Here is a 14627-nt window from a genome sequence, read left to right as displayed (position 1 = left end):
AATTAATTAAAAAAACAAAAGAAGAAATTGAAGAGTTTGTTATATGCTAGAAATAAAACTGCCATATGATTTACTAATCTCACTCCTGGACACATATCCTAGAGAAATAAGAGCTGTGGGACAAGTAGACAGCCACACTCATGGTCATGGCAACATTATTTGCCATATCAAAAATATGGAAACGAGCTAATTATTCTTCAGCAGATGAAAGGATACACACACACATTCACACACACTCACACAAACATTCACACACACTCACACACACACACTATGGAATACTATGTAGCAATGAGAATTGCATAAGAAAAAATGGCAACTACAGGCAATTCTATAACATATACCATCCTCCAACAGCAATAATAACAAAATAACTGATGAGTAGATATGAAGGTAAATATGCATGCTGAATAAGTGAGGCAGGTCCTATGAGAGTACACCTGTGAGCATATATAAGTACCTTGTTGCTATTGATAGGTACTGTCAAGTTAGTTCTGATTCATAACAACCTTTCCATCTTCACAATCATTGTTAGGGTTGGATCAATGATTACAACCACTACAACCACTACGCCCTTCTATTTCATTCTTTTTCATTAAACCTCTAGATCTCAAACACTCACTACTATCAAATCAATTCTGACTCAGAATGATCCTATATAATGGAAGATAGCAGCACCTGTAAGTTTCCAAATTCTAACTATATATGTGAGTAGAATGATTCACCTTTCTCGCCAGGAGTGGCTGGTGGTTTCAAACTGCTTACCTTGCAGTTGGCAGCACAAAGAAAAACCCACTAACCCACTCTGCCACCAGGGATCTCCACGTACATGTAGGTAAGCTAGTGAAGTAAAGTTGGGCATTGGAATCATATCCTTTGACCATACTTATTCTATGCTGAGAAAGTAAACTATAATGCTGAATCATATGAAGTATAATGCAGTGCCACAATTAGACAAAGGCTCATTAACAACTTGCAATAAATAAGTGAAATAATTTTATTTACTGAATGTGAAGAGGAGTTGAAACACTTATTTATGAAGATCAAAACTATATATAAATTTCATTACACCTTAACATACAGAAAACCAAAATTCTCACAATTGGACCAATAAGCAAAATCATGATAAGGAAAGAAAAGATCGAAGCTGTCAAGGATGTCGTTATACTTGAACCAGCACTCAACACCCATAGAAGCAACAGTCAAGAAATAAAATAGATTGCATTGGGCAAATTGGCTAAAAAAGTTCTCTCCAGTCTTACTTCGAAGACTCAGGTGCACTTACCCCTTGATATTTCGCAAATTGGCTAAAAAAGTTCTCTCCAGTCTTACTTCGAAGACTCAGGTGCACTTACCCCTTGATATTTTCAATTGCCATACATGCATAATAAACTGTGGATGACCTTGAGGAGAATGGGAATTTCAGAACATTTCATTGTGCTCATCCAGAACTTGTACATGGATCAAGAGGCAGTTGTGCAAACAGAACAAGGAAACACAAAGGGATACTGCATGGTTTAAAACCAGGAAAGGTGTGTATCAGGTGTGTATTCTCTCACTATATAAAGGTGTACATAATGTGTATTCTCTCACTATATTTCTTCAATCTATATGCAGAGCAAATTATCAGAGAAACTGCATTATCTGAAGATGAACTTGTCATCAGGATTGGAGGAAGAAATTTACAACCGCAGTATGCAGATGATACAATCTTGCTTGCTGAAAGTGAGAAGGAATTAAAGCACTTGCTGAAGATGATCAACAATTGTAACCTTCAATATAGACAACAACTCAATATAAGGAACACCAACATCCTCACAACTGGATCAATTAAGTAGCATCATGACAAATGGAGGAAGGGTTGAAGTTGTCAAGGATTTTGTCTTAGTTGGATCCACAATCAATTCTCATGAAAGCAACAGTCAAGAAATCAAAAGATAGATTGCATGAGGTCAATCTGATGCACAAGACCTCTTAGACTATTGAAAAACAAGGATGTTATTTTAAGGACTATGGTGCACCTGACCCAAGCCATGGTATTCTCCATTGCATTGTGTGAAAGTTGAACATTGAGTAAGCAAAACTGTAGAAGAATTGATGCATTTGAATTGTGGTGTTGGAGATGAATATTGAAAGTACAATGGATTGCCAAAAGGACAAACTTATCGATATTGAAAGAAATAAGACCAGAGTCCTCCCTAGAGGCAAGGTAGTTGGGTATCATGTAAGCCTCAAGGTAAAAGAAAGTTGGGGTTCATGGGACAATTAGTCCTTTGGGTTGATTGATTTCTTGAATCTTAATTTTTCTTCATTCTCTTTTCCTTTACTCTTATGAAGACCACAATAGATGGTCCCTATTATAATTGGTAAAAAATGGAGACAAAATTCAAATTCAGTGAAACAGTCAGACTTGGTGCTCTGAAAGAGACTAAAGGAACCTTTCAGAATATTGCCTTGAGACAGCTTTCTGAATTGTAACTCAAGCCACTCCTGGAGTCTACCTTTCTGTCAAATAATAAACGGGCCTCCAAGATAGACATTAACATCCATGAAGAATGTACTTCGTAGAAAATCAACTGCATGCCATCAAGAGAGTAGCATTTGCTCAAAACCAAAGATGAGAAGACAGGGAGAGACAGAGGAACCAGATAAATGGAAGGAGAAACAAGAAAAGTGCTAACTAGGGGTTGCAACTACTATTACAGAACAACCAGTGTATTAATTAATTGGAAAAGTAACTCAGTCTGTAAGCTTTAACCTAAAGTAAAATAAATGCTTTTTATTTCTTTCTTCTTAAAATTTACTATGGGAGCCAAAGGAAAGAGAATTTTATGCAGAAAATTAATTCAGGTTTCTGACTACTTACTTCTTAGCACATTTTCAGTGTTCGTTTTAGTTTTCTGTTTGTTTTGTTTTGTTGTTGGCTAGGGAATTTTGCCTTTTTTACCTGGGTTTCTTGCTATTGTAGTTATTGTTAGTAGTAGTATTTTTCTTTTTGCAAGATATAATACTAGCATAGCATCTTGCTGGATTATGGCTTATTCAAAGGGATCTGAGAGCCTGCTTGTAAATATGAGCCTCCTTAATCTAATCATTACATTTGGTATGGATTATAGCTCAATGTAAAGAAATCAAAATCCTCACAACTAGACAACACCATGATAAATAGAGAAAATATTGAAATTTTTAAGGATTTAATTTTATTTAGACCCAAAATCAACACCCATAGAAGCAGCACTCAAGAACTCAAGCTCATTACATTGAGCAGTTCTGCTGCACAAGGCCTCTTTAACATGCTAAAGATCGTGGAAGTCACTTTGAGATCTAAGGTGAGTCTGACCCAAGCCATAGTTTGCAATCACTTCAAATGCATGTGAAAGTTGGATGACAAATAATTAAGACCAAATTGGGCATTGGAATTATGGTGCTAGCTAAGAATATTGAAAATACCATGGACTGTCAGAAGAGCAAACAAATCAGTCTTAGAAGTCTGCTGCATGGAAGCGAAGATAGCAAGACTTCATCTCTCTCTGGACATGTTATCCACAAAAACTAGTCCCTGGAAACAGACATCATATTTGGTAAAGCTGTAGGGCAGCAAAATGAGGAAGATCTTCTGAGATGTACTGACACAATGGCTGCAATAATGGGTGCAAAAATAATAATAATTGTGAGGATGGTGCAGGACAGGGTGATGTTTCATTCTGCTGTGCCCAAGATTGCTCTGAGTTAAAACTAAATTGACAGTATCTAATAATATAATAAAAGTGGACTTCTGGTATCCAGTCCAAGTGGTAACCAACTATATATTTTTTTGCCATCTTTAACAAAAGTAAATTTCATCTTTGAATATTTGGATTTTGTATGTTTTCAGTTATGTCTGCTTAAAGGATATCATCAAATATCTGAAGTAGTATATAGGCATACTCTAATTTTTAGTATACTGTGGTTAGGTGCCAGCAAGTCAGTTCTGACTCCGAGTGCGCCTGTCTATGTACACCAGAGTGAAGCACTGCCTGCGTATGAGCCCAGTCTTGTATCATCTGTGTCAATCCATCTTTAAGAGAACCTTCCTCTTTATGCTGCCCAATTTTTAGTATAGGAATAGATAACATGGTGAGAGTGAGGTTAATGAAAAGCTTTTTCTCTTAATAAATTGTGTATATTTTTTACTTTCCTGTGACCTTTGAAAATAAAATTATGTATATTTCTTAAAATTGTTTGTGGACCTAAATTAAATTAGGATTTAGACAATATATATGTTTAATGAAGTAGATTTTAGAAACAAAGATTTCTAAATGACAAAAGAATCAAAAGATATTATGTTTACACTTCTTATTAATTGGTTTTACACAGAAAATTTTAAAATAGATGCTGTCTATGAAAGATGGTGTTCATTTAAATAATACTAAAATGGGATTTTGCCACAAAAGGTTATCTATTAAAAATACCATTATTCTCTCGGTCTGTTTATTTTAAATAGTAGCACCAAACTAGAATGTCTACTATCAAAAGATGAAATTACAGAGTATTTTCCAAACCAACATTCTAAACAGCAAAAGAAAGCTTATAAAGGTTGATGACTAGCATAGGTACCAAGTCTTGGATTGCAGTATCAACTATGGAATTACAATAATTTCTGTTTCAAATATCTAACAGGATATAATAAAGATCAGTTGCAAAATACATTTTACCTAATTTTATGATACTGAAAGTTAAGGGTTAGGTTCAAAATGGATTATATAACAGTATACAGTCATCCAATTAAAAGAAAAGCTTGAAAATTATCTAACATACCTGTGTAACCCAAATAAACACCATTTAATTTTCCTAGGGAAGCACCTTGTTAAACTTAATTGCAAATCCTTAATGGATTGAAGAAGAAGAAGAAGGAGGAGGAGGAGGAGGAGGAGGAGGAGAAGGAGAAGAAGAAGAAATTACATTAATTACTTTTTGGCTGAAAGTAATCTCTTATGTCAAGTGCTATCAAATTTAAACTCTGCCTGTGAAAGAAAGCTCTACCTAAATTATCCAAGAGCAGAGTACATTGTGTGTGTATACATTAAAGATAACAAATATCCTTTCGTGTTTGGTTATGAGGGAATACTTGTGTCCAAACTGAGCTTCTCACCATAAACAGAAAACTAAACAACCTGTTTGAAATAAAATACAAAGAACCAGAAGAAAAAACCCTCAAAAACAGTTGTAGATACCAAGCACCACAGGGCTAGCATGCCTCAGAAGAACAAATACAAAAATAAAATGAATCTGTAATCGTCTGTAATAGTTTTTCTGGAAACAGTTTTCAGGCAGTGAAAATCCAAATGGACACTGTAGGTTTGACTGAGACGAGAAGCCAGAGAGGAGCTTTCAGGAGGCCAAGGTGGCTTGAATTTGGAAGGCAGAGTGAAAGAGAGGAGGGAACTATATGGGAAATCTGCAGGCTTTCGTTCAGATTCTGAATGAATATACACTGCACATACCTAGGTAAAACTCAATGAAGCCAGGCAAAAAGCAATCTTAGAGAAGGAACAATTTCCAGGAAACCACAAGAACACATTATTTACATAGCATAATCAAAGGAGAGAATCCTTCAAGGTGCCACCAGCCAAAGTCGAGAGATTGCACTGCATTGCTAGTCCGTTCTTGTCAGCATGTGTCAGTTTCACCCAGAACAAAGTCTGTTCTCAACTTTTCCTGAAAAAATTAAAATTAGATACAAATCAAAATTAAAACTCAAACCAAGCTTTATGTAACACCTATTTTCAAATTAAATACAATATCCAATTCTGATAAATTTAAAATGATCAATAAGAAAGACACATCATGGACAGTTGAAGAAATTAAAATGATAATTTCTTGCCAGTGTTTGAAGAATGAAATTACATATTTAAAGTGATGAAGAATACTTCTCGACCTAAATTTTCATATCAAATGAAAAATATCTCACGCGTGGTGATTAAATAAGGAATTTTGAGACAAAGTAAGCTGAGCGAATGTATTGCTGGCTTCCTTGTCACTTAAAGAAATGTAACAGGAAGTTCTTCAGGCAGAAGGAAAATAATAGAAGATGGAAACTTGAAGCTACCCAGTATATTGGAGAAAACCATGCATTTGAAGCATATGGGTAAATGTACAAAGCTTTTATTTCTACAATTAAAATAATTATTTCAAAGAGCAATTGATTAAGGAAAAAAACAATGTTTGTGCAATTTATAGCATATTGAGAAGATCCCAGAACAAGCTATACAAAGAGAAATGATTAGTAAACTATTGTTGTTTCCCACATTTCACATAGTAAAATATGTGATCATTTGAAGACAGTTTAACATTTAACATACAATTTTAACAGTTTTACTGACATATAATTTATATATCATACAATTCAATAACTTAAACATATTAAAAAGAGTTGTGCAATTACCCCACCATCAATTGTAGGACATGCCTTCTTCCTTGTACTCAGGGTTATTAGCTCCTCATTTTCTCCCAACCCCCTGCCATGAGCCCAAGAAACTGTTGATCCAGTTACTCTAATTACAGATTTACCTATCCTGGGTATCATGTAAGCAAAAATATATATATTTTTAAGGGCCAACATAACAGCAAATGAAATCAGAGGAAATCCTCAATTGAAACAATACGAACAGGAACATATTTAAAAAGAGTCCGAAGGGAGAACTAACAGTAAGATGTTAAATTGTAACTGAAATCGTCTGCTTTAGTGCACTTTCCAATTCATTCGCTCTGATATCAAGCTTTTCACATCCCCGGTCAGTGATCAGAGGGGATTGAGTCTCTGGAGGCTTACTCCATGTAGGGGACCTGCAAATGGATTTTGGGCTGAAGACTCAGAAATTAAACTCTAATACAACTCCTGCTTCCAGGCGCGGACTTTATTATTTACAATCCATGGATCATACATGCTGGCGTCCTCCTTCTGCATGGACTGAGTTGGCACTTCACTTAGATGGCTGCTTGCTTTAAGACGAAGCGTTACGACCCTGCACACTCTTCTTCCTAAGAGCCAGACACCATTTCATTTCTTCACCACACTTGGCTATCACACTCACAGCTTCAGCGGCCTTTTCTTGGGGCAAAGTATTGTGTAGGGCCACATCATAAAAAAAGTAATTGATCTTAGATTAGGGTTAAGATTAAGTGTGAGCACAAAATTCATTTATTTATCTATGTTTCATATACATCCCTGCTCACTTTAAAGGCATCATTATCTTTTATTGGGGAACATTAAACATCCCATGTAGATCACGGTATTTCTATTTGTAATATCATTAATTTAGACAATGTTATAGAATTTTAAATACAAATATACATCTTTTAAATGCTAGAGCAACCACTAACCACATAAAATAAAATGGTATATTGATAATAAGCTTTTCATTGAGATAAAATTATTGATTAAAATATTCAACATAAAAAGGCAGAAAAATAAAAATAATAAGTAACTATACAAAAGTTTTAAATAGCATCATAACATTCCTAGTTCTGTAAATGTAAATGAATCAAACATTTCAAGTAAAAAAAGAAAATGTTAAAGTAGAAAACATTAATTCAAAACACATTTATCTCTCTCTCTATGTATATATTTGCCATTTATAGATATATGCCATATATATGCTTCAAAAAGTTTATAAGATAATTCCATCACCTTTTAATTCAATTTATCCATGCATTTAAAAAAGCCATCTTGTATATATATCTACAAAAAGTTACAATCTCTAAAGATTCATCCTAAGAAAATGAGATTACCTATATCAATATCAGACAATGTTAGCCTCAGAATGAAAAATATTATGAAGACAAAAAGATAATTTATACTAATATAGAAGCTATAATAATCCTATACAAGCATACATTTGAAAGCAGAGTTGCAAGTAATTAAAATTAAACCTGATAAAATTTAAAGAAGGGGTGAATAAATCCAAAATTATAGTTAGATATTCAACATTCCTTTCTAAGTAACTGGAAAAATCTCAGACAAAAACTCAGGTAGAGAGTGGGGAGGGGAAACTCATTAGCAATAATTTTAAACATTATCAATTTATCCAGATATCATTCATAACATATTTTACCGCAACAGGAAGTACAGATTGTTCTCAAGTACACACATGACATTCACCAAGATAGAACACAAGCTTTGCCATAACGCAGTGCTCAGATATTAAAGCAGTGGAATGGTACAGAATATATTTTTTAATTCCAATGGAATTATTTATAAATTAGTGGTAGCATATAACTAAAATCTAGATATATCTAAAATCTCCAAATATTTAAAAATTAAGTAGCACAGTTGAATAGTGTACTGAAAATCCTAGTCAATGCAACAGATAAGGAAAAAAAATTCTTCTGATGCTTAGATGGCTAGTCTTTTCCTAAGTTTTTCCTCTATGCATCCTTTGCAAAGAAGAAGAGCTGTCTCTACTCTTGAGACTTACTATGGTACATTGCCAAGGTGTCAAATAAATAAACAAACAAACAAACAAATACAATTATAGGGTCGTAGCTTCTGCTCGGAGCTCTAGGGGCATAGTGGTTCCACAGTAGGCTGCCAAACACAAGCTCAGCAGTTCAACACCACAAGCCTCTTGAGGTAGAAAGGCAGGGCTTTCTACCCACAGGGGCAGGTCGAGCCTTCCCCGTAGGGCCTCTCTGAGTCAGCATGGACTCAGTGGTAGTGAGATATTAGTGAGGTTCTCTAAAGAAGCAAACTCAGCGAGAGAGTGAGAGAGAGATCAAGACACTGCTCAAAGGGGGTGTTGTTGTTGTCAGGTGCCATAGAGCCGGTTCTGACACATAGCCACCCTCTGGGAAGCATTGACCAGTCCTGCCCTGCGCCATCCTCACAATCGTCCTCAGGCCCGAGCCCATTGCTGCAGACCAGCTGTCAATACGTCTGTTGAGGGCCTTCTTTTTCTACCAAGCATGATGTCATTCTTCAGGGGCTTGCTCTCCTGACAACATAATATATCCATAGGAAGTCTAAGGAGGACTAAATCTTGCCATCCTTACCTCTAAGGAACACTCAGGCTTATACCTTCCCAAACAGATTTGTTTGTTCTGGGGATGTTATTAGGTGTTAGATGCCGAAACCCAGATAATCCCGGCCCAAACAAGTTGACACAAAAACCTAATGCTTAGGTCCTCATGTCTTTCTCTGACCTAAAACAGCCAAGAACTAAGCTCCCACTTGGAACAGGGTCTTATTTCATTCAAGTGGCAAAACAAGGAAAAGCTTCATGTCTTTATCTTTCTTTTAATATGTTTGTTCTTTTTATTAGTCTTAGAAGCAACATTCAAAAGAGCCATGGCTGTCATAGAAATGAATATGACGGTATATTTCAAATTAACTCATATTTCTGACAGGAAGTAAAGCAGATGTAGCCATTTGTTTTGACAATGAGGACTAGTTTGCAATTTAAGTTAAGTTAGCTAGATGTGCTCTAAGGTTTTGACCAAAATGTATTTAAAACACAAATACAGCATACAATATGAAAAAACATATATTCTAACAATTCTCAAGTTAGTATTAAGAAAAGTTAATGTCAACTTTAAAATTCTTCTTTTTCTTTTTTAACAGTTTTATTGGCACTCCTTCCACATCTACAACTCACTAGTTCAATCATATCAAGAAGAGTTGCACACTCATTATTTTGTACACCACAATACATTTTTGACCATTTTATTCTTCCTTGTACTCATGGTTAGTAGTGTAATTATTTGTTTTAATTGTGGAAAAATATACACAACAAAACATTCTCTAATTCAAAAACTTCTGTATGTGTAATTCAGAGCCCCTGATTGTACTCTCTGTGTTGGGCACCATTATTGATATGACTTTCCAAATTACCCCTCCACCGTTAACATAAACTCAATGTCCCCTAATCAAAACCTCGTCCTCATTCATCTATGGTAGCCATTGGTCAGGTTTTGTTTGTTTCTTTCTTTTTAGAAATTTTTCTGGATATAAAATTCACATATCAAACACTTCCATAGTTCAGTCGGTTTTAAAAGAATAGTATATACTTCATCACAATCGATGCGATTACTTCCTCCCATCTCCTGCATTCCTTGTTTGCTCCCCAATTCCTCTCACCTCCACCTCCCCCATTCCCAATTAACCATTGCATCAGTTATTGTCTCCATGCAAGCACCATTTCTGAAGCTAAAGGAAATAATAAAAATCAAAATGAAACAGAAAAAAAGAAATATAAAAATACAGACTAATTAAAAAAAAAAAGACCACCAATGGTATTAAAAAGTCAAAGAACAAATTTCTACCTTGGGACAGAGAGAAATATTTAACCCTAGAGAAAATGCAGGTTGGGTCAAGAGGGAGGTCCACTGACCACATATGAAATTACACCATGATCCTATCCACCATTATCAAGATGATAATAATCTCTGTTTGACAGTAATGTTGCTCAAGTCCTTCACTTTTGGCCAGAAGGGATCTGACCCAGTTTTCATCGGACTAGATGCTCTGCATGTAAACTTTGGGCTCCCACTGTCCTCCATAGCCTTCTACAAATTGGTGTTCACAATTTAAGATACTTTGCCCTTCATCATATTTGGGTTTTTTTATCCATCATTTTTGGCTTACACAGGTTGCTGTGCTTCTTCCCTGTGGACTTAGTTGATCCCTCACTTAGATGGCTGCTTGTTTGAATACAAGCTTTTAAGACCTCAGACACTATTTCAATTGTGAGGTGGGCACTACCTGCTTTCTTCACCACATTTTATTGTAATTCCCTCACCTACAGTGATCTGTTCCAGAAGGTGAGTATGGAGCAGGGCCTCCTTATAAAACCAGACTGTTCTTGGCTTGGGGCTAGAATAAAGTGGGAGCCCAGAATCCATCTGCTTGTCCTTGGCTTATGAACGACTCTGGTGGAGTTTGGTGCTCACATTATGACAGAGCCTAGAGAGCACACCAACAAGAACAAAAACAACACAAACAACAAAACTAAACTAAAACAAAAACAAAAACAGTTCCCATCACCCCCTAGGGGTATAAGTTGTTTGTATTGATAAATCAGTAATTATTGACAAAATCAATAATCCAATGGCCTAGAATTTAAGGTACTTTTAATAGGAGGAGTTTATGCTAGTATAGTCCGTTAGTTGCAATCTATGAATTGTTGCTGTGTAGAGATTGACTTCTTCTTTGATTGAGCTCTGTTTACATTGAGCATGGGGGTGGTTGTAAGGGAAACATTATTGTAACATTTCCCATAAGGGCAGATCCTTTCCTATCAGATTAATAACACTCATTAATGCAAGGGGAGCATTCAGATACTACATATATCATGGTTCTGTGTCCCCTTTCATTGGACACCCACTAAGCCAAGGGTTCCAGTCAAGGTCCAATGACTGCTATTCCCACAGCCTTGGGGTGGCTTTCCTTTGCTTCCTCTCCCATTGGGGAATTTCAGGCCTAAGTCCAAGGACTCCAGGGTAGTTATGAGGTGAGATGGGGCACAGTTAATTCAGTTGGGTTTTCATGTTGAGTCCTTCTGATGTGACTTGCTTGAGGGCAGGGGATGTGAGATGTGCCATGTTCCCTGTAAGCCCAGCATTTAAGGTCACCATAGTGCTTAATTCATGGCATGGTGCACCTAGTACTGGGTAGTGTCTACCCAGGAACATAGAACTGGGTTTATTCTCCCCTTAGGTTCCTTACAATGATTGTTTAGCACCCCTTTCTGATGTGAGGCTACTTCTTCCCATTTACCCACAACACCCTCCAACAGATATATAAGCGCCTTCTCTGCAATGTAGCTGCTCCCTTCCCCTGGCCTTAACTTGATGTTCCAGTAATGTTCTCCTGTCATTCCTGTGGAGGGCTTATTGATTTGCAGTAAACTTGCAGTGAACTCCCTCCCTACCCTACCACCCCCTTGATCCCTTAATATATATTATTATTATTGGGTTTTTTTCCATAACTTCCACCATCCCATTTATCCAATCACCTAAAATTCTGATGTTTTTTCCTTTGAGAAGGGTTATACAGTCATGATTGCTATCAGTTCCCCCTTCCCCTCTTTCCAACCATTTCTTCCCCTATACTGAGGGAGTTATTACTCCCCTTACTGTTCCTGAGGGGTCTATCTTGAATTTCATGCATCAAAAGATCTTGATTGTACCAGTGCATAAACACAGGCCTAGCAACATTATAGAGATAAAACTAGGCCATAATAGTGGGAGGTGGGAATGTTAAAGAACTAGAGGATAGTTGTGTGTTTCATCAGTGTTCTACTGCATCCTGGATATATCATCCTTTCAGTATGGCCCTTTTGTGAAGGACTGTCCCATTATTTTACAGGGGGGCTGTGGATCTTCACCTTGCCTATGTTCCTGCACATCAGTTTGGTGACTTGCTTTTGAACTTCTCTTACTTATCCCCTTCGACAGCTCATGATCATACAGGCTGATGTGCTTCTTCCATGTTGGCTTTGTTGTTTCCCTATTAGATGGCTGCTTGTTTAACTTCAAGCCTCTAAGATTCCAGACACTATGTAATTTGATAGCCTAGCACCATCAGCTTTCTTTACCACATTTGCTTATGCACCCATTTTGTCTTCAACGATGGTGTCAGGAAGATGACTAACATATAATGCCATATTATTTGAACAAACCAGTCTTGTATTGAGGTATGTAGAAGCCCAAAGTCTGTCTGCTTATTTATTGCATTTACTTACATGTACATACATAGATAAATAAACCTATCTTTATATACATATATCCTTACTTATATACATATTTATATTTATATCTATATACATACTTTATAGTTCCTAGTTCTTTCTTCTAATTCTTTTTTCTTTCTTCCTGCCCCACTATCATGTTTGCTCATTGTTCGCCTCTCAATAGTTCCTCTCGGGTGCATCTCACTTGATCAAACATCACCAGAGACACTACACTGCCTCACCTTTGGTTGTAGGTCCCTTACTATTCCCCTGTCCCTGACGTGTTGACTCACCACTCCCTTACCCCCATCCTTCCCTCTCCCAAGCCCCTCTGGAACTGCTGGTCCCTTTGCCGCCTCCATGAGATTGCTTGTGCTGTCTATCTTATATAGATAGACATCAAATAATAATAATAATAATAATACATTAATACAAACATATAAATAGTTCCAGGTCTGCATGCTGACTTTGTGACTAGCTCCCAACCATGTCGGATGAGGTGCCAAGCATTGCCTCCAGAGTCAGGTGTGTACTCTTGGGATTCCTCTGAGACTTCATGGCTTTGTTCCCATTGCTGATCTGTTATATTCCTCTCTTGGTTTCCCCCCTGTGGGGAGCTCAGACCAGCTGCAATCCCCGCACTGTATCTACAGTGCTGACTCTAAAGTGCTGTGATCTAGGGAGGATATATCATGTCTCAAGTTGGGGCCAGCTCGGCAGTCCTCTCTATGAGCTGTTCTGAGCAGGAACGTCATCCTCAGGGCTTGGTGCTCCAGAATGAGGTTCTCTCTCTCTCTCTCTGCACGCCCCCCCCACCTCTCCCTTTTAGTTTGTTCCCATGTGAACTGGACAGGTCGGCTACTCTCCCTGACTGGTATCTCCAGTACTGTCCTCTATCGCTGTCATTTAGAGAGGAGAACCTCATCGCTCGGGCTCGGGCCAGGCATTTTTTTAGGTGGTTCTTATGAAGTGCACATAAGTGAGTGAGGTGTGGGTTCATGACTGGTAGGCAGACTTTCTACCCTTTGTTTCAGAATCTGACTCTAAGATTTGTTTCATTGGCCTTTCTCCTTATAGTAGTCAACTCAGTCAATGCTTGTCCTTTTGGGATTGACTAACTTTACTCAGAGTAGTGGGTTCCAGGTCCTTCCATACCGTGTGGTGTTTTCTGCTCTCATCATTGTTGCACAGGGATGCCTAGCTGCCTGCTGTTTTATGGACCACAGTTCCTGTATCTGTTCTTCCATTTTGCGGCATTTGGGCTGCTTTTAGTTTCTTGCTCTTGTGAACTGTGCTGTTATAAACACAGCAGGGCATGCATCCACTTGTCTTGTGTCTCTTGTTTATGTCCAATAGTGGTATTGCTGGATCATATGGGATTTTAATTCCCAGGGGCTTTAAATATTTCCATATCATTTTCCACCTTATTTGAAAATCCACCAATACTGCATACAAGTTCCATTCGCTTCACAACCTCTCCAGAATTTGTTGTTTTCTTTTTTTTTTTAATTGAGATAGAAATGTGGGTACAAAGTAGTCTCTCATTGTGGTTAATTTGTATCACCTGGATGTCTAGTGAGTTGACAATATCATTTCAAAGGAACCAAATGTTGATCAGGAGAAACCAGGGCAATGAATTCTGGTACAGTATCCAAGTCACAAATGAAAAACTTGTGCTTGCCCTTTACAGTTATGTAAATTTGTTCTCACTTTGGAGCTATTGAACCAACCTTTACTCATAATAAATTCTTCATCAAAATCACCTTTATTTGCTGCAGATGCCACTTTTAAATCATTGAACAGATTTTGAGCTTTTTCTTGCCAAAAATCAATCTAAAAAACAAACTCACTGCCATTGAATCCAGTCCAACTCATAGCCATCCTACACAGGGCTTCCAAGGCTGTAATTTTCTTTTTTTT

The sequence above is a fragment of the Echinops telfairi genome, unplaced genomic scaffold (assembly GCF_000313985.2).
Source record: "Echinops telfairi isolate 266 unplaced genomic scaffold, ASM31398v2 ScPeMD7_443;HRSCAF=831, whole genome shotgun sequence".
Classification (NCBI taxonomy): Eukaryota; Metazoa; Chordata; class Mammalia; order Afrosoricida; family Tenrecidae; genus Echinops; species Echinops telfairi.
This window is presented reverse-complemented; position numbering follows the sequence as displayed.